Source organism: Falco naumanni, chromosome 9 (assembly GCF_017639655.2).
Source record: "Falco naumanni isolate bFalNau1 chromosome 9, bFalNau1.pat, whole genome shotgun sequence".
In the NCBI taxonomy this organism is placed as follows: Eukaryota; Metazoa; Chordata; class Aves; order Falconiformes; family Falconidae; genus Falco; species Falco naumanni.
The window spans coordinates 52,223,396-52,244,511 of record NC_054062.1 but is presented as its reverse complement, the minus strand read 5'-3'; the positions used below and the strand labels follow the sequence as shown (position 1 = coordinate 52,244,511).

Below are 21,116 nucleotides of genomic sequence, written 5' to 3'. Positions count from 1 at the left end.
GAAAAACAGCTTGTCTCTGTAGAAAAAAATGTATTTTCTTCCACTGCTTTCCCCCCGTGAGGTATCAGAGAAGCAAGAACAGGGAAAGCCAGAAAACTCTCACAAAACTACAGATATCCATCCAAGGCTGTGTAAAGCGTGGGGTGGTGAGGTCTACTCGGGGTGGAGAAAAAACGAGTTTATCCTAAGGACAGTGCTTGTTGGTGGCATCCTCATTACAGTCTAGGTCTCACAGCAATACTAGACAAAAGTAGAGTGTTGTTAGCCACATCAGTGTGTTATGAACGTATTTGTGAGTAAATGTTTAATAACACTTAAGAGAAGCAAGCTATAAAGCCACGGCTATACTCGTAACTAAATAGGCCACGGTCTCTTTGCACCTTATGGCAAGTGATACCACTCAGATACACCTGGCTGCCCCCACACCCCATTCTCTTCCCAAATGGGTTGTTCTCACCCAACTGCACTTACTAACAACCCCAGGTGCATGCATCTCCTGAACTACAGCAGGAATTGGGACTGAAACCCACGGGACGTAGTGTGGGAAGACATTGGTTGGAAGAAGCCAAAGCTGCACCAGGGAGGGTGCTGGGACTGCTGTCCCGCGCTGGAGCAGGTGAGCTTCTCGTGTTTGACTTGCTGTTAGACACACAGCTCACATGGCAAACACGCTGGCCTGCTACGCTGAAACTGGAAATCTAATATTTGGAGATTGTCCAGAAAACCTTTACCGCTAGGGATTCAGAGTTCACACTAGAAGAGCTAACATCTGCAAAATACCAAGCAACCTAAAATGTGTATCTCAGGTTAGCTTTTCTTTAGCAATTTGATAAACAACCTGTCCTAAAAATAACCTGACAAGGAAAGGTCAAATGGAGTACAGCCATCATCTACCCCAAAATCAATACTACTAAAATGTAGAACAATTCAAAATACATCACCTAAGTCTTGCTCCTCTTTATCCATCATCAAACTAACATAACATTGATAATCCTACCGTTGCAGAAGACAAACACAGTAAGCACTTTTGAGTTATGGAACAACAGGAGATAAAAAAGGCTGGGGCTGAATAAACACACTGCTGTTGAGCTAAAAGATACAGAGGGGGGGGGGTGTGGGGTGTGTGTCTGTGTGTCTGTCTGTGCCTGTGTGTCTGTCTGTGCCTGTGTCTGTGTGTTACCTCCCTTTTAGCCCCTGCAATTAAAATTTGAATTCAGTTTAATAATGACCTGACTATGTGGCCCCAACCCCTGACATTTGTCACTTCCACGGACAGAAACCCTGTCACCGAAGCAGACTCAGAACTCAAAATGCAGATTTGGGTTCTGCTGAGATCCCTCATGCTCCTCTGTCTGCTTCTCTGTACTGTAAGGACCATTTTACTTGTGTTCATTTTTTACCTTGCAGGAAATCATTCCAATTTCAGGGACATTTCTCTTTCTCCGAGCACATACACCCATAAATGAATATATTATAAGGATTACAATAAATACAATGGGTATCAATAAAATCTCACAGAAGCATAAAATATTACTTCCTGTAAAAAGTGCAATATTTGGAAGGGCCATTTCTAGTGCTGTTATCTCCTAAGACCTTCAATTAAGGTTGCTTGTTTCTGTCTTCTTCAGGCACTAATAAATCTCTGAAAGAAGAAATGAAACAGGCATTCTATTGTATTGCAATATATATAACTTACATAAAATACCTGTTTATCCACTAGCCAACACATAATTTTCCAGCCACTCTATAAACCAATTTGTTGCTATGCCCCATCCATGCTGCAAAATTCCCCTCTCATGAACTATTTTCCTGTCTCCATAGTAACAAAAACACTTAAAAAGGACAGAATGAATAGGGTGATGTACAAAAACGGGTGACAATACAGTCAAAATAAGGAGCACATTTAAAGCTGGAACGACCACAGATAGCTCATGTTGTCAGGCAGACCTGCAGAGCTCGTGCTCAGGAATGTTCTCACATCAGCGGGAAAATGGCCACAGCAATATGCTCTGGTATCCTTGCTTCCCACTATTTTTCCCTGGTTTAATCACAGTAACAAGTACTTGTACTGCACTTAGCACCACCGTATCAAGACATGATATTGGAATAAGAAATGAAATCATTGCTACTACTGAGGTCCACATCCACAGCCCTCAAATTTCAAATGCTCGTTGAATAAACAGCACAAATTCTGCAGCAGAACTAATCACAGGCACCACACATGGATCAAAATACTTTACTGATCTTGATGCATAATAATACTGGCGTGGTAAAAACATTTCCATAAAACACGAGAACAAATTCTGCCTGTGCAGAAAAATAAAATTAAAGAAGGATTATTATAAAGTTTAACAAATCCTAGGTACAGCTGCATAAACAGAGCTCATGTTACCCGGCAAAACACAGCACTGAAAGATTTTCACCAGCTTTTTGTACCAGCAGCCACTGAGAGATGCACACCTGTCCTTGTGGCTGTTGAGGCTCTGTACCTCGAACCAGGCTGTTGCCACGTGTCATAATAATTTCCCCTCTTTGAAAAATGGCTCAGGAAATAGAAATTACTCAGGTACGTAAAATAAATGTGTCTGTAGATCTCTGCATGACTCTGGTTTTAGTATCTAGTCTTGCAACTTGGTTGTGCTACTTTGCGATTTGTGAATCATTTTACATTCTTACTGAAAACAGAGTAATGTGGTACAAACGATGTCCACCTTTATAACTGAGGAGTCAGGAAATATTCCCAAAACATCCTTTTACAATCCCTTTTCTTAACGTTTAAGGGAATTTGAGGCAACAGAAGAAGATACATTCTTATCTGCTATACAGACAAGCTTTTTTCTTCTGAATACTCGGGGTATCTCAGTATCTGAAGTATTTTTGTTCAACAGGGAAGAAAAAACGTTTTTCCTTGAAGATGTTAGTGTGACACCCAATCAGAAAACCAAGTCCAAAGACACGACTTGAGGAAATCCAAGACTTCTTTGGATCCACACTAAGAGAAAAAATAATGCTCTTATCTAAGACCAGTTGGTTTCGCTCGTACCTGGAAGGCAGACGTCTCCTCCCCTGCCATCATTAGTGCAGGCTGGTTAATGAGCTTCTGTGCTGCCTCCAGTATCACTGACTGAGCTGGGCTGTCATGCCTGACACCGCCGTCATGGCAAAATGCACACAGCACCTGTTACGAGGAGCAATGGCATTCACACCTTGATGTTATCAAGCAATGGTTGAGCTGTCAATATGGTCATCAGAACACATTCAGGGTAAAGTTTCCAAAGCAAGGCTTCGTGAGCTTGTAACTGGTGGAAATCTGAATGTAAGAGATAATGAATCAAGAACACAAGCCTGGGGCTTGTGGGGCTGAGCTGGGACACCAGCCAGGAGCAGAGGGGGATGAACAGGAAAGAAGCCTGAGCTGCCACTGAATCCAGTGCCTGCGTTCATAGCAGTAGGAGGAAGTGCTAAAGTCCCACCACCCACCCCCCCCACCCCCCCCAAAAAAAAAAAAATATCACGTCAGCCGTTTCTTAGAGGTTATTGCACTGGTAGCAGGAACAAGGTGAACACATGATCTCATCTGCCAAACACAGTGGCAGGGAAGCGAGCAGAGGTGTTCTCCCTCGGGCTGGGAAGCGCCGTTGAATACCCCCACTGACCGAGAAACAGGCCAGAAAACTGGGAGGTAAAACCTAGGATTCGTTATATTGCATCCCACAATGCATTATATTTCTGTATAGCAAAAGCAGGAGTTAAATTCAAACCAGCCCTTAGGCTGAACAGTAATCGCCACTATCATAAAAACCTTGTCATTCAGGAAATATACTTTCATATTGCCAGTCTCTTTGAAAAGACGCTTTCCCACTCTGGCTTGACTGAAGTTAGTCTTTAAATATCTATTCAAGGCTGGAAAGGAAACTGATATTTTACATTTATTGAACTTGGCGTTGCAAGAATCACTTATTCTTCGGTTTCTGACAGAAAACAATCCAAATGCAAAACCAGGCAGTATTTAAGGAGAAAGGAAAACGTCAGCTCCCTGGTCCTGACATGCCCCACTCCTCCCACCTCTGCAGCACAGCAGTGCCCATAAATCAGTGCCGTCCCTCGCAAGGGTACAGGCTGTGCTGGGGAGGTAAACATGCTTTTTTCCCCCTCCGGTAGTAATGAATTTCTTAAGAGTCTTCCCAGACAGAGCACACGACCATGAAGCCTGCCAAACTCCCTGACCAGAGAGAGCACTCAAACCTGAGCCAAACCTCCTCTTGCTTTTTCAAACCATCTGCTATTTCCCTCGGGGAAAATATAGGAAGCACAAAACAAAACCACAGATCTGCCCCTTACTGGAAAAACAAGCCACTTATTATGTTTTCTCTTTTTTTCTGGAAGGGGACAGACTGCCATTTACCCACTCTTGATCCTCCATACTGCAGCAAAAGACTCGCCTATCTGGCCACCATGAAATTGTATGAGCTGACTTGATTTAAAAGTTGAACTGTGTTATATCCATGAACAAAAAATGCTTAGGATGAGCTAACAGTGTCTATTTCTTCTGCTGCAATATAACCTTTTTGTTGATTTTATTTTTTTCTTGTTGCTGTTATTTTTCCCTTAAAAGAAACTATACACTGAGCAGTTCATCTATTTTGCTTTCCAGAAAGACTCACTGTGCAAAAGATGAAACATCACCTACACTAATAAAAAGTACTTTACTGAATAACCCATCAGAATTACTTCCTAAAGAGTCTTCTGTAAGTGAAATAAGCTCTTTGGTTTGGACACCATGTACCGTGCAAGCTCTGACAGCTACAAAAGGAATAGTTAAGTTTTTTAGTGTGTGAGGGTTGCTGAAACACTGTTCCTTCAGAGAGAAACCTGAACTACCAACACAACACACACCCCATTCAAATATCCAAAAAGCTCAAAACATTCAAAAGCCAAAAGAACATCTTTGCTACCGCTTGAAATTGGAAATATTTGTAGGGAATTAAAGAGCAGAGCACTGTAAAAGCCTGTCTTTATGCACCTACAAGTGCCCAGGCCAGGTGTGTATCTCCTCCCACATGGTGCAGTGTTAGGTATCTCACACCTGGTTCAGCTGAAAAATTCCCTGTAGCTGTTGGCAACGGCTGTGCCGTGGTTTAACCCCAGCCGGCAACCCAGCCCCACGCAGCCGCTCGCTCACTGCCCCTCACCCAGAGGGATGGGGAGGAGGATCTGAAAGGAATGTGAAACTCAAGGGTTGAGATAAGAAACATTTAATAGGTAAAGCAAAAACCCCACACACAAAGCAAAGCAAACCCAGGAATTCATCCCCCACTGCCCACGGGCAGGCGGGGGGTCGTCCATCCCCAGGGCAGCCGGGCTCCATCGCACGTAACGGCTACTCGGGAAGACAAACGCCACAATGCCAAATGTCCCCCCTTCCTTCTTCTTGCCCCAGTTTATATACTCAGCATGATGCCATATGGTATGGAATGTCCCTTTGGCCAGTTGGGGTCACCTGTCCTGGCTGTGTCCCCTCCCAGCTTCCCGTGCCCCTCCAGCCCTCCCGCTGGCAGGGCCCAGGAAGCCGAAAAGTCCTTGATTTAGTATAAACATCACCCAGCAACAACTAACATCAGTGTGCTATCAACGTTGCTCTCACATCAGAGCCAAAACACAGCCCTGCGCCAGCTACCAAGAAGGAAACCAACTCTATCCCAGCTGAAACTGGGACAGGCTGCCATCATGACCAAAACACTGGGGACCAAATCAGGAATCCCCAGGAGAGAAAGCTTACGCACTCAGCACGGTGGTTTACCCATAGCATATGGAGGCAACACCGCAGGCACTGGAGTAGCAATATATACTTCTGTTTACATCACTAAAGCTGCTCCATTTGGTTTTAATTCATTGATTAAATATTATTTCTGCATACTACAGTCCCAAACGTTGAGTTATGAGTGGCTGAAGCTTTAGGAGTAAGTAACTACTGTCTGTTCCCTGCGAAGTTAAACATTAGCATCATCTTACAGGCTATAGGAAGCAAGAGCTTCATCTTAAAATACAACCAAGCAATGATTTTTTGATTTTTTTTTTTTTAAAGCCAACATAAGGAAACTTCACAGGCACCTCTGAACTGTAAAAAGTGAAGCCTATTTAAATTAGATAGGATTTTAGAAACGTGTTTGATGACAATGTTGATAAGAGCTAGTTTTCACCAGAATCATTTGGAGAGACTTTCTGCATCATTTTGCATTTTCCTTCATGGTTGGCCTATTTTGCTGGTAATTCAAAAGGCTCAGAAGCACACACACAAAAAAACCCCAACCTTTTTCTGTTTTCTCAAAACCATCTGAAAAAAAGATGACACCTTGCAGTGATGTAAGCTAGTTTTGCTAAACCTAGTGGAACTTCCCTGATTTATACTGGCTGAATACATTGCTGTTTATGCTTTGGGAATTTTATCAGAAGTTGTAGTTTTCAGAAATTGATTGCTGTTTTCAGCGACCTAATCCCTGTCAGGTGGTAGACCCTTCAGCTCCCATTCACATCAGTGAAATCCAGCAAAAGCACTGTCAAAACCAAAGACCAATTGCCTGCAGAAATGCTGGTGTTAGCTAAAATTGATCATAAAATACTTATTGAATTGCTAAAAGGTGCCTAGCTAATCCTCTCAAACTTTATAAATATATTTCTTGCTGAAAAGAGAATCTTTATGCCATTGGCAAATTGGACTGCAAACAGAGGGAAGATTTGTTGGTTGTAGATGTGCTTCCCAAAGCCCGCGCCGGGAAGGGTGGCAGAGCAAAGCAGAGAGCTGTAGATGCAGGTACAGGAAAACACGGCTGGAGGGACCCTGTCCTGCACCCCCCGCACCGTGATGGGGATCCCACCCCCACCAGATCGCCCCGCTCCTGCTGCCAGGGGGGCTGAGCACTCCGACAGTCTCATACCAGCATGGAAATTGTGTAAGTATTAAACAGTAAAACTATAAAGTGTTTTGTTACTTTTCTTTCACTCTGCAGCAGCATTTTCATCCACAACTGCTTTTCTGATTTTGTTTTCAGAACTTTATAATTTTACAACAAAGTAAAGAAACTCACTCATTTCTGTAAACTTTTCCATGCTGGTATTAATGTGCTCTGGAGCCATGTGGGGTGGGAAGCAAAGCCTTTTGCTGCAAATGTAATTAATTCTCAAACTCCACTGAATGCTACTAGATTTAAAGTGCATCACTACCCTATTCAGATCTTCAGAAGAAATTTGTGCTTGAGTAACACCTGAAACATTTCTTCTGGGTTATTTTTTTCAGAATCCATTTCAGTAACAACATGAAGCAGTTTGAATTTTGAAACAAAGTCAGAAGTTGTCAGGAATTTTGCGGGGGCAGGAAGAAGGGACTGGTGCTCTCATTGTCTTTGATAGTAGAAGATTTTTTTTCTTTTCTTAAACATGGACATTAAACTTTCTAAAGAAATACAGAGCACATTTCATCACATAAACAGGAAGTGAGCACTTTCTAATGAATTTCATAATGGAATTACTTATTTCCATTATAATGGAATTAATTATTTGTGAGTGAAGTTTGCTTGAAGCAGTATCTCCTCCTATCTGTCTCTAAAATTACTAACCAAAGTAAAGGTCTATGATCTTCTGCATGTGGTCTCTTCTTACTTTTGCTTTTATCTTTTCTTCTTAACTTTTTCACTCTGATCTCTCTACAGCGAGGGATTTTCAGAGATTTGTTCCTCCAGAATAAAGAGAACGGTCCCCCCCTCTCCGTTTTATTGTTAACCCTGTAAACTTGAGAACAGAAACCCAAGTGGGTTCTTACCTTTCTGCACACTTGCACCAGCAGAAGGGCCACGTGTTGCCTTCAATTAAACCGGTGCAATCATACCAGTGGGGAAAAAAAAAAAAAAAAAAAAGAGACAGCTACGTAGAAAGGTGGGGGGTGGGGGGACAGAGATGGGGACGACACACCAAACCAGAAATGCTTATATCCTCTTTTCTACATTCACACAGAGCTGAAAAGCAGAGACTGTCCACTGAACACATCTTGATGCTGGGCTCTCCGTGGCAGAGAGTGCTGGGGATACTTGCTGTTCCCAGGTCTAATGGTACTCTCTGCCAGCTTGAGCATGTATTACACCAGCTTCAAGGCTGCTCTAATTTATTCTGCTATTGGAGGATCCTTGTGGGAATATATTATCTGTGGAAGTTCAGCAATGCAGAGCTGTATTGCAGCTCCTCTCGGCCCAAGTACCTCGTTATTATTTGCATCAGGGTTGCTCCAGGGTTGCCTGGGGCCATGCTGTGCTTAGTGCTGTGGAAACACAGCGGTGTGTGCCCTCTCTCAGAAAGGGACAAGAAGAAAATGGCCTGGGACCAGCTGCCTGTGGAGTGTGGGGCTGCGGCTGTGCAGGATAGGCTCCCCCCACCTAAAGGTCCTCTTCTGCGGGGAAATCTCTGCTGAGCACTCATGGGCACAACCAGCAGCAACAACAAGCAGAAAGCTGAGCAAATCGGGTTTGTTTCTTTCTGAAAAAAAGAAGAAAAAAAAAGAAGAAACGGAACCACATTTTCATACTCGGGCAATGTCATAACTTGTGATTATTTGATCTTTACTTGGATGTAGAAACTTCCCAGAGGAAAGCTTCCTTCCCTCGCATGGGAGGCCAGGACTAAAATAATCGCGGCACAGACCTGGGGATGATTTAGCCTGAAAACTTTCAGGTGCTCATTGAACATTGCAAACTGGATTTCAGGCACCTGGAGGGGAATACTTTCTCCTTTGAATGCAAAAACCTAGCAGGATTCCTTTGTAATCTATACTTTCCTCTGCCTTTTGAAGCTTAACTTTAGGCTGAGTTCAAGTGAGGAGTCTTAATTTCTGCTTCCTCACAGCGTTTTTACTCCGGGACTCACTATTGCTTTGTTTGCTTGGGAAGGAGGATAAAAAGCAAAAAGTGAATAGAAATCACCCTCTAAATCAATGCTTGGAATGCACACAGTTAGCTGAGAAATGGTTTTATTTATTAAAGATGTGAGAATCCCTGCTTCCATTGCACATCTAAATTTTCACTTAAGCAAGATAACTGCAGTCCTCAAAAAGGAACAACCAGTGCTTAGGAGTAGCAGAAGCGGGTACTTTTGAGATCATCAGTATTTTATAATGCAAACAGAGAGACAATATTGTCTGAAATACGGTCTTAAAACCAGCTTCATCTATGCAACAGCAGTTTTCCCCACTTGCCTTGCAGTTTTAAAAATGAACTTGTTCCAGCAAAAGAAATAACACAGATACTTGTCATACAAGGTCACTGGCTATTTTATCCCACAGTTTAGGTTTTATGCTGTACAGCTCAACTTCAGACTCATTCAGAAATCAAAAATCTTGTGACAGACAGAAGTTGATGACAAATGCATGCAGTGCTGACCCACAGTACACCATCCACTTCTCTGATGTGTTCCACATTGTTCAGACATTGCCCTTCCACATCTACTTTCTTATTTATATTGGTATAAATATGCATTTATTTAGTTGTCTTTTGTATGTGTAACATACATGTGTATGTTATGTATGTGTAAAATACATTAAAGCATCGCTTTAATATTAATCCATTCTCCTTTTAGTGAAATTAAAGTTCTACAATGTTTTTCCACTAGTTTTTGGATGAGAAAATTCCCATTTTAACTAAATTTAATTAATTTTAGATTTATTTTTCTCATTTTAACATGAAAATTCCCATTTAGCTCAAATGAGTTGTGACTTTAGTTTATCAAGTTTGCCAGTACCAGCAACAGTGCTAGCTAAGCAAGCAGACACATGGTAAGAAAGTTGGGTTTGAGTCTTACTACTCTATTAAACAGCCCTTTTCCCCATCTGGGAGCAGGTTTTTTGCTACATGGACTCCTTACCTCACTTAAGAAACATCTCTCTCCAGGCAGATGTAGGTCACCCAGCCAACGGCTCACGCCCAACTTCTTGCTGGCCCTCAGCACAGGTGTCAGTAGGAGATTTGAGGGTCATCATCCCAGAGCAGTGGAGGGCTGGGAATCTTTTTATTCTTGCAAGGAGAGTGGAGAAAGCAACCTTCAGAACATGTCCCTTAAGCAGCAGAACGAGTCTGCACCCCTACCTACCTCCGCTGAATGTTCGGGGGGAAACAACACGAGCCATTTACGCCTGCAAACCTATACAAACAAGCAAGGTCTTTGCCATGAGAAGTAGCTCATGGTAAGAGGAACGCGGTTTTCTGTATTTGGCCAGGAAGAGTTTCTAACAAGCTTTGGGACAATTAAGCCTCCCCTTCCCGTGGATATTTTAACGTAGAGATACAGTGTAAGAACAGGTCTTTCTCTGAAGAAAATATCTCACGCTGCTGATCAAGAAATATTAAGAGGCTTAAATAAATGTTGTCCGCTTGTTGTACTGTGGTATCTCTGCAGCACACAGTGAAAACCACTGTCTCCAAAATGTTAAAGAAAATAATATTTTAGTGTAAGTGAACCACTATCATGAACAAGTTGTAACAATTTAATACATTTATTGAAAGCTAAATTTTCCATATTTTCAGCAAGTTCTCATGCCCTTTGGGATATATTGTGTAGCTCAAACTACCAGCTACTGTCCCCTCCAGCAATAAAACATTAATAGACTGAAACTTTTCAATGGCGTTACTATGAATGCGATGCAATTTAATTTTATAAATGCCATCAATAATACATAAAAAATATTGTAAAACATAACATGATGATTTTAATTCCTAAAAGTGGGTCTGAAGAAACAGGGGATGAAGTGCAATACTAAGCAGGTGCCAAATATAATTATTTACTCATGCTAATATCCACATGCCCAGAGCTGGTCAGACAACGCCTATGCAAACACCTTGCTCTGCCAACCACCTCCCTTTTAGTCATGTTAATTAAATCATGGTCATAAAAGACTGCTTCTGCCTGGCAAACTACACAAGCCTCTGTTTTTGAAGATTGTAGGAAATCAGTTGTAAGAAGTGTTACTTTCAATCAATTTAAAATTTGCTATTGGGGGTGAAGCTGGTACTTGATAGAGAGGACAGTTTTCTGTTATCCACACAGGTTCTGATCTCTGGCCTGACGACATAATGGGAACACATTATGAACTTGTCACTGTGGACAGTCACAAGTATAAAGTGTAAAGAGAAAGAGTGTTTTAAAGACATTTTCACCTCTGGAAGGATCTGATCCTTGGTGACAGAAGTGGGACGGCTGAGACCTGCAGTCAGCAGCATTCTGAAAATGCATCCTGCATAACTGCTATCCTATTTTTCCCATGCCCGTGATTCCTAGGGATGAAATTAGCCTCTTCCATTCAACCACATGAGAAGAACCAGGTCGCATCAACCTGATGTGAGGGACCAGGTTGCACCAGATGTGCAGCCTTTGGCATTCTCTGTGGCTGCATCCCTCTACAGTGATCCTCTACCTCCTCCTGGGACCCATTTTGGAACCTATCATACGTACGTAAGTCTCAAACATAGTGAAAGGACATTAAATAATGTAAGGGAAGGACAAAGATGAGGTGTAGACTTTTAGCCAGCATGGGATTTCACTGCAAGACAGATCTCTGTTAGAAAGTGTAAATGCAGAATTTGGCTCTCCCATTTGTGGTTTTGTGTCTGCTGAATAGCATGGTAGCCACTAAGTGTTCAACTATAGACTAACTTCTGCTTTACTTACCTTTTAACTAAAAAGATACATTTTTGAGTATTTTTCTAACATACACATTCATAATTAGCAGATAATATTTTAGCATTTGTAAGAACTAAAATCCAAGTGGCAGCACGAACTGGCTCTGTCATTCAAGTACCACTAAAACGGGGCGGGGGGGAGGGGGGAAGAGGGGTGTTGCCATTTATGTGAACATACATCATAAAGCAACACAAATATAAAGCAAACAAAACAACACAAGGTGAGACACGTGCTTTATCACTGCAAAGCAGAGCCTGGATAACCATGGATCCTAAATTGCACTACAGACTTTCCAGTGCAGTCAGGAGGAGACATTTCTGTGTTGAGACAAGGCCAACATATCCTCCAGTTGTGTACAGCAGCATAAAAATACTTTGCCAGCAAGGCTCACTTTGCTTGCCAGATCAGCATTTTTCCCTGGCATAAACTTGCCCAAGTGCATTATTTACAGAAATAGCAGACAACTCAACTTCAAGAGGACCTTTGGGACAGGTCCTCGGGCAATAGAAGCAGCTTCTCTGTACTGACAGTGTTGGGTTTACTCACTCTGAAGATACGGTCTGAAAAGGACATGGCAAATGTGGGAGGGGGGTTTTAAAAAAAAAAACCCTGGATATTCACACCTGCAGACCTTTTCAAGCCAATGTGTCCCACAAGCATAAACATAGTCTTGCTTGTGGGACGTATCCGCGATCAGGTTGGCACGGGAGGAACTGACAGCCAGAAACAAACAAGACCTACAAGATACCAGACATCAGTCTTGCACTTGAAACAGCCTTGCACGATGCAGGTGTATACATACCACAGGCATTTTCATCAGGGAAAGCTTTTAGAAGTACCTGGTCTGAAACACTCTGTGAGAAGTGGATCCAAAAATAAAAGATCTCCTCATAAGCTGCTTCTTGGAACAACTCTCACATGAAGACCAAGCTTGGCAGATTTGTGGCTGATATGCTGGGTTGTGACATCTGAAGTCAGATTGTAACTTGACATGAGAGATCCAATCTGACAGCATGCATTAGCTTAAGATGCAGCAACTGAAGTCTTAAGAATATGTTTTTCTCTTTGCTCTGCAGTTTTGACAAAAGCTCCACTTACAGAAATGGCCCATCAGGTACTCCCTGCCTCTGCTCTTGGCTGGCTTTGACAGGCTCGGTCACAGGCTCCCGGGCCACTGTTCGTAGAGAAACGTGATGCATTTGGGGGCATTTCGCAATGTGTGTTCCTATTTGAACGCCCAGATCACTGACTACATTTCCTTGAGGATAATACATTCAAATTAAAGCAACGCCTGTAAAAGTGACAGATCAAAGGACCTAGAGTGCAATGTACCAACTCTGTCCCCTCCCTTTCGCAGCCGTTTGACTTACTGAGGAGGAGAGGTTTTACCTGCAGATAGCAGCCCCAGCCCCGTGCCTTCGGCCAGGCTTGTTCCCGCAGTGATGCCATGTTCCCTTATCCCACCGAACCATCACTGAACCAAATTACCTTCTCCACCCACAACGCATGAAGCTCGCCACCACACATGAAGCATCCTCTTTCAATTAAGGCTATTTTGTAGCATCCGTCACGTGCAGCAACTTCCATTCTATCAATACGTGAAGGAGACCAAGCAGACACAATTTGCACCCCAAAGAGCCAGAGATGGGAGCTAAATCAGAGATATATATGATAACTTTCGTTTAGTTAAACCCTTTTCATTACACCAGCATAGATCCCCGCTGACTTATCCATTAGTACATTAGGTATAATTATGTCAAGAGAAAACTAGCTGAGCCTAAAAGACCTACTGATGAGCAATTTGCAGCAACTTCCTTATTAGCATCTGAATTAGTTTTGGGAAGCGTGGAAGTTCAAGATCTCCTTTTCCACCTGCAGAACATTCTCACTCAGACCTTTATGGGGGCTCTGACCCCAGAAGACCATCTGGGAGGCTGTCCAATGACTGCAGCCTTTGGCTGCTCACATGTAAACACCAGAATTTTGCTAATTCTCGGTACCCAAGATTGTCTTCATTAGTATGGAAGTGACCAAAACAGAAAAAATAAAGGCTGCTAGTGAAGAATTCTTTCCACTTACTTGGTGCAGCTTCAAATATTACCAAAAGCCCAAGAGCGGCTGATGACATCAGCTACCCTGCACTGAGGCAAAGTGATTTATAGGGAAAAAGCTTCTGGACAGAACAACACTGGCATCAGTCAAAGGTAAAGTGAAAAAAATCTTTCACTCAGTGGTGAGCAAGTAACCCAGCTCAGCGGCTGGTCATAACAAAACTCTTGACCTCATCTCGTATTTAACTTTCCAAGGGAAGTTTTGATGACATCCAAGACTGGGTATGTTTGAACAGGATCACAGACATACCGGCTCTTTCCTGGATAAACTATGTGAAGCTGGAGAACAGCATCTGCCCTAAACAACAAAATGGCATAAAAATCAGTCACATCCTCATCCCTATATTATCATGATTGTAAAATACACTCAGGTAAACACTACATGGAGCAATCTCATCAAATTCACTGCTAGGATTTTTTGCGCCTTCCAGAGTTTTTTCCTGTCTATGAAGACCACAAACAGTGTTTCTGTGCTAATTCACTTGTGTCTTCATAGGGGCAAAAAGAAGAGACAGAAAACATAAAAAAGAGAACAGCTATGGAGGGAGTAATACAACCACCCTCAAAATCATTTTGGTCCCCCATCCTACCCTCTCCTGCTCCAAGCTGCCATGACTGAAAAACGTGCCCTCAGAAACAGCAATTTTAGACCATTGCTTTATGTGCTCTGTTGTTCACCCTTTTTTCGTATTTCTTTCAAATATTGTAATTCGTACAGCAGAGAGAAGAGATTTGGAGGGTAACTTTTTAATGATACACTCATAAGCTTAAGCTTATATTGATAACTGGTTTTGAGCAGCAACTGTGTTATTTGCAAAAAAAAAGTAGAAGCCAATTTAGGGAATTAGGAAGTAATTAACCCTTAGGGCATAAGCGCTGCTATTAGGCATCAGCCCACCCTGGGCACACCATGAGGAACCTTATCTGCAGGAGATCAGAGGGATGGGAAAGGAAAATTGCATGTCCATTCCCAGAAAATTAATCACCAATTTGAAAACTCATCATGTTTTTTTAAAGCTATCTGAAAACATCAAGTGTGCAAGGAGAACCCTGGGACAAAGCGCTTCTCCAAGCCGGGGCTGTACTTCAAACACTACTTGTGCCAGTGGAAATTTATTCACCTTTGGGTCCTTGAGCAGCCCATAGTGGGAGGACCCCCAGCCTTTCATTGCTGCATCCTGGCCCAGCTGGTTGTCAGTGTTAGGTGGAAAAGAGCAGACATTTTGCATCACGTGCATGATCCGATCCTCAGCTGGGATGAGCTGTCAGAAGCTCCTTTGAAAGAAGCTCTGATATTTCACACCCACAGAGATGCTGCCTCTCTGGGGACAGACAGTTTTTTTTCCCAGAAACTCATATATCATCACAATAACTGAAGTCAAAATGAAATGTGAGTGTTGAGCAGGCCCACGGAGCATGCCCACTAGCAGATATAACCCAGCTTACCTGGGCTGCCTTCAGCATCTCATCAATGTCTGGTCCTGGTGGCATTTGCTGCACTTCCCTCACAAGAATCTCCAGCACACATACTGTAGCTTAAATCCCCAAGACAATTTCTAACCCACATGAACTATCATGAGAAACATCACCATGTACCAAGCAGCCCATGCAGCAGTTCTGGACAGATTTTGGGGTGATGTTTTGAGGTGAAAACAAGGTTTTCAGCTTGGGCAGACACCCACTGCCTCCCTGAAGTCTGTCCCTCCCTACAGTTAACAAGGACACAGCATAAGAAACATACTGCATTAACCATACTCCAGCTTCCTACAAGTACAGACCCACAAGACAACCATGTTTTGCCTTTTCTGCTCAAGGGAGGAACCCACTGTGGATGCAGCAGACCCAAGCGCAAAGCACCGGGAGCTGAGAAGACAAGAAGACAGGCAGTGGTCCCAAGCCCTGGTAGCCCTGGTATGTTGTTGTTGCTGTTGTTCTGCTTTACAGTGCAATTGCCAAAATGTAAAAGGAAACAAGTTTTCTGCATGAGAAATATGTTTCTAGCGCAGACGAGGAAAGAATACTTCATTGTTTTAAAGAATAGTTAGAAAATTGGATATTTCTGAAAAATGAGCCCTGTGAATATAAACCAGCCGAGTCCCTGAAGGCCTGCAGTTTCCCAAGGAAACCTCTATGAATCTTGCCAAGCACACAGTATGAATAATTCCTAAAACAATTACTGGGTGAAGTAAATAGGTGGCTCAACAATTTAAAGTACGTGTCTGTGAGGGTGAGGGACTAATTGCAGGGAGACAAATCTGAGCCAGGTGCTGCTCCAGTCCTAGGGTTGAAGGTTGAACTTGATGATCTTAAAGGCCTCTTCCAACCTAAATGATTCTATGAGTCTATGATTCCCTGAGGTTTGGTGACATCTCACTGAGGCTCCAACCATCCCGCGAGGACAGGGGCAGTGGGATGTACTGGCAGCAGACCCCCAGCATCACTGCCATCAAGCCCTGGCACTCCCCGGAGCAAAGCCTGGCCCTTTGGTTACAGTACATAGTGATTTTGAGATGCTAATAAGTTAAGAGGTGCTCCAAATCCAGAAGGCATAACACATCATTTAGCGCTAATGGCAATTGGGCTGCGCCTGCACTTTGTCACCCTCAGAAGGGACCAAAGAAATTATTCCTCCACACAAGGCCAGGGGGAAGAAGGGATACAAGGAGCAAGGGATTCCCTAATATCTGCTGAGAAGGCTGTAATTTCCTGAACAAGAATCATAAGAGAAATTACTTTCATATCAAAGATACACAGGGGGTTATAAATATTTATGTAAAACTTGCAAAAAATACATGGTACTGAATAAATAAAATATTTTTTAAAACAGTTAAAAAATGACAAGTGCACATGGGAATTTTTTTTTTTTCTGATCCTAGAAGCATTCATGCAGATCTGGCAGTGCTGTACCTCACTTGTATAAATCATTGTAAGAGATACTGGAGAGGGAATAAAGGTCCAGATTAAAGAGCTGTGTTAAGTGTTTCCATCCCACTGTGCTCTACAGGTCCTTGTTGTCCCTCCTCTGCCCTCCCAGCAGGTCCTTATGCACATGATGCTTCTCTGCCAACATAAAGAGAGCAAGAAAACATTGCCTCAGCAAGTTCAGCACTCATACAGGAAATAATTTACTTAATGTAAGGCAGAATTAGGAAGGCTCGAATCGCCTTGTCCTGGTCCAAGTACTCGGAAAAGGCTTCTGTGGCCTCTGGGACAACATTTCTGGGGAACATTTCTCTCCAAAGCTCAGCTCCTGCAAAAGATCCGAGTTTAAAGGCCAGCTACATGGGCTGTTAATAAATCCAGTGCACAATGATTTTAGGCACAACTCTGCTACATGCACATTAGCATTTGCTTATGCAGCTGGGATGGAGGCGTCCTGCAAACTATTTCCCTTCTGTTTGCATGCCCCCTGGGCAGCACACTTGAGTGGCTGCACAACTAGCTCCAGAGCACACTGCAAACCAAGCTGGCCTCATTATTAATATTCTTTTTTTTTCCTCCACTCCTTCTTGGTGGGTCACCCAGAGACAGCTCTGCCTGTCCAGGCTGTTAAGGAGCCAGCAGCAGGTCTGCGAATATCAGCCCCTTTAAAATTGCCAGCTGAAGCAATTTGGTGAAAGCATTTGCAGATTTCACAAAAATCAAATCTGTTTGCCATAATAAATAATAATAATAATAATAATAATAAAAATAATAATAGTAGTAGTAGTAATAATAGTAGTAGTAATAATAATAGTAGTAATAATAATAATAATAGCAGTTTATATCAACACCTGATAAAGTCCTATGAGATTTAGAAGTTTAGACAATGAAGTGGAATATCATCAGTCCAGGAGAATAATTTGGTACTTTGTTCTTTACCTTTCACTTGAGCTTTATGGTGCATTTGTAACAGCAATGGAAACCACTGCAAAGCATCACAGTGTCTTGTGGGTGTGTAAGAACACGCTCTGAGCTCTTTTCCTCTGAGGAGATCTGCATGCAACAAAAACCAAAACAAACAAACAAAAATATATCTTATTCAGAATTTTTTGCCAAAATACTTGAGTCTTTTCCCTGGCTGCCCAGAGATCCCATGATGGGGCAACTGTGCCAAGGGGCTGCCTGCAGCCTTTTTAGCTCCCTGTACAGGGAAGAAATACAGGGGCAAAACCAATAACACAACAAAGATCTGAATGTATGTCTGAACAAAAATCTCAAGTTTCACCTTAGAAGTGTCATGAACAAAACAGCCACAGCAGCTCGTTCAAAGCCTGGCAGCTCTGGACACTCCTGTGAGATCTGGTCCGAGTGCCTGGCCGCTGCCATGCCCCTCAAGGTACCAGGACTGGGGGGCTGGGGGGGGACAATTTACTGTTGTTCATATAAATGTGTGTTGCTTATGCAAAAGAGTTCTAATCCAAGTGTCCGTCAGCAGTTCCTAGCACTGAGCTTTGAGAATGCAAAGGGAAAAAAAAATATCTCTGTTTTTTTCTCAGAACTGAGCAAAAGGAGTATTTTGCTTTAAACCCAATATTTCAGTCCGCTCTGTCTCGATCTGCTCAGCATTAGCTCCATGCAGACTGTGTTTTTCTTCTCTTTCAGTTTCAGTATACAGTTAGGTGAGTAATATAATCTATAAATAAAATATTTTTATCATCTGAATGTCATTAGGAGGCTTAGAATTTGTGCCGCTAGATCTAACCTATCATAGATTATCCAGGGTAGATGTTATTTAAGATCTGTAGTAACTATGATCATATGGGTTAAAATTAAGAGAGGGTATAATGAGCTTCCTAAATAGCAGGGAATATCACTATGGGAAAGATCCTATATTTTTTTTAAGTATCCCACCTGCCTGACTCAGGGGTTCATGATACTCCACCCAAACAGTTCATCCTTCCACACTTCATTACTCTTAGCCTTTTGTAAATTTAAAAATATATATATGTATAATCTCTTCTATTCTACCATTATCAGGACATCATTAGAGCGTACAGCTCATTAGACTTCGTAGCTTCATGTCTATAACCAAGCTATTAGACAGAAATTGCTATTTCCACAAGTGCTCTGAGCTAGCATCCTAACTTCTGGGACAAAAAAAAGCAGGAGGAATGTTCGTTTCCGTGGTGGATCAAAGAAAGATCTCTCTTCTGTGGGATCTGCTCCTGGGTCTGAGAGGGGAACAGCAACGTAGCATGAGGAGGAGACTAACAATCACTGAATCACCGGTAGAGAACTGCCATTTGAAACTCTAGGGATCCACTGCATTCTAAAAGCCAGGGCAAGAAAACAATTTTCTGCAAAAATGTATTTAAGAAAAATGACATCTTACACACCCACACGCCAACCTAAGAGGGTTAACAGTACTAAATATCATTCATGATGATGTCTTATTATTATTTGTACCTCAATGAAATTCCATTTACTGGCAGAACAGATGCACATCTTGTTTTGACCGCTACAATTAAAAAGAATAGCACCCTCCGGCTGATGTTGATGGAAACGTTGGAGTTACTCCATAGATGGAAGGTTGGATGCCCAGATTTCTGAACACTTACAGATAAAATCAGAACCTAAGTCCCTTTAATTACTGTATTAAATCCCATATTGTATTCTTTGAGCCTAAATTAAATTTGATCAGTTTTTACATAAGTATGACCAAAAGAAAGTCAATAATAAATGTGAGATCCTCACAAAGAAATAGAGACAGAAAAGGAAAGCACAACCAAGGACTATTTGTGAGTGGAAAATCCCTCCTGTGATGGAAGCGTGGGTTGGTGGCCTCCGCCACATCGCTCCCCACCGCAGACACCAGTGCCAACGCTCATCTCAGCATCAGCCAGACGGAGAGGGGCTTCCACAGGGTTTTCCCCAAATCCCTTACCTGGGCTTACCTTATACTTTCGTGGTCCTGTGGCTTTATAAAATTCAGGTTTGAAAAGACCCCTCTCCCCGAGTGAGGGGTGCAGTGAAGCTGGTTTTGCCCTCCGTGCAGCCTACCCCCTCCCTTCCTGGGCCATCGCCGCCGCCACGAGGTGCCTCCTTCACCAGGACTTTCTGCCTTGGTTTGCGGTAAAGTCACATACATTTTCTCAGGACTCCTGTGTTACTCCTTGTGGAAGGCAAAGCAAAAGAAACAAATGTTTATTGTGGCTTTAATGGCTACTTATTTTATTACAGTCAATTGCAAACTCCCCGGAGCGGTGTGGTGATGAACGCACATCTCTGCTAACGAGTAGCAATTAGGAAAAACAGGAGCACCATCTACAAAGACAGACCCCCTCTTTTCAGTAAGATTAGATGACACTAGAGTCCATAGCGGTCCCCATAGCAATGCATGGGAGTTGGGTCCCAGCATGGGGAGGATGCCCCAGCTCCAAAAACACGGCGTGCCGCTGCCTGGGTGCAGCACCACCACCAGGAGTAAACCCCAGGAGGGAGCAGCAACCAAAGGCAGTGGCTGCTGGTCCCTGTGGGCCAAGACGGCTATTTGGAAATAAAATAAAACTAGATTAGAGACACTACATGTTTCTTCCAGAAACCTGGGTGAGCGGTCAGCAGGGCAGAGCACGTTTCAAATGCTGCTCCACAAGCACTGGCAATTAAAAACCTTGGTTGAGTGTGTAAAACAAAGCACTTTGTTCTTTCTATCTCATTTTAAATTGTTCCAACAGTTAATTGTTGTTAAGATTTGGTTTCTTCACATAAACACATACTGTATGTAGGAATTAACTATACAGTAAACCTATATACCTGCTCGGAAGTGTTTGTGAACTCATAATTATTACAATAAAAGCTAAAAATTAATTGCTGGAGTAAACCAGCAGCACGGATATTGTTAGCGATCAAAGAGAGGAAACAAAGGAAAAAAGCGCAAATTAAAACCCAGCTAATCCAATTACAGGCTCATATTTTCTCAGCTAAAAAAAAGTTAAATTTCTTCTATTATGTCACTATGTATGAGGACCTCTGCAAGATGCAGCTGTAAGCATGCACATCCTGTAAAGATTTCCACAGTAACAACTGCTGACAAACTCTTGCAACTCTGGTTATCTTAAAGCGCCTCTTCATGCGATCTGTTGGCTGAAGCTGCTGAGTATTTTAGCATTGACTTCAGATTCACACAAGCACCCCTCAGCAGACGCCGTCAACCACTCCAGCAGCTGACAGAAAAAGTCCTTCATCCCACAGGATTAGTGCCCGATCTCATCAGCTCCTTACAGGACCAGAGTCCTGCCTTGATAAATTCAGCCACAGCAAACTCTATGTATTTATTGTGCATGCATTACTAGAAGAATATTATATATG

At 42.6% G+C, this 21,116-nt stretch overlaps 1 long non-coding RNA gene across 1 annotated transcript; it reads right to left on the bottom strand.

Moving 5' to 3' along the window:
* Positions 1–16,674: 16,674 nt before the first annotated feature.
* On the bottom strand, positions 16,675–19,915 carry LOC121094055. Its single transcript, XR_005829733.1, has 3 exons — positions 19,703–19,915; positions 17,688–17,801; positions 16,675–16,886 (listed from the first exon to the last, which is right to left on the bottom strand). It is a non-coding gene; the product is annotated as an uncharacterized LOC121094055 (long non-coding RNA).
* Between the last annotated feature and the right edge of the window lie 1,201 nt (positions 19,916–21,116).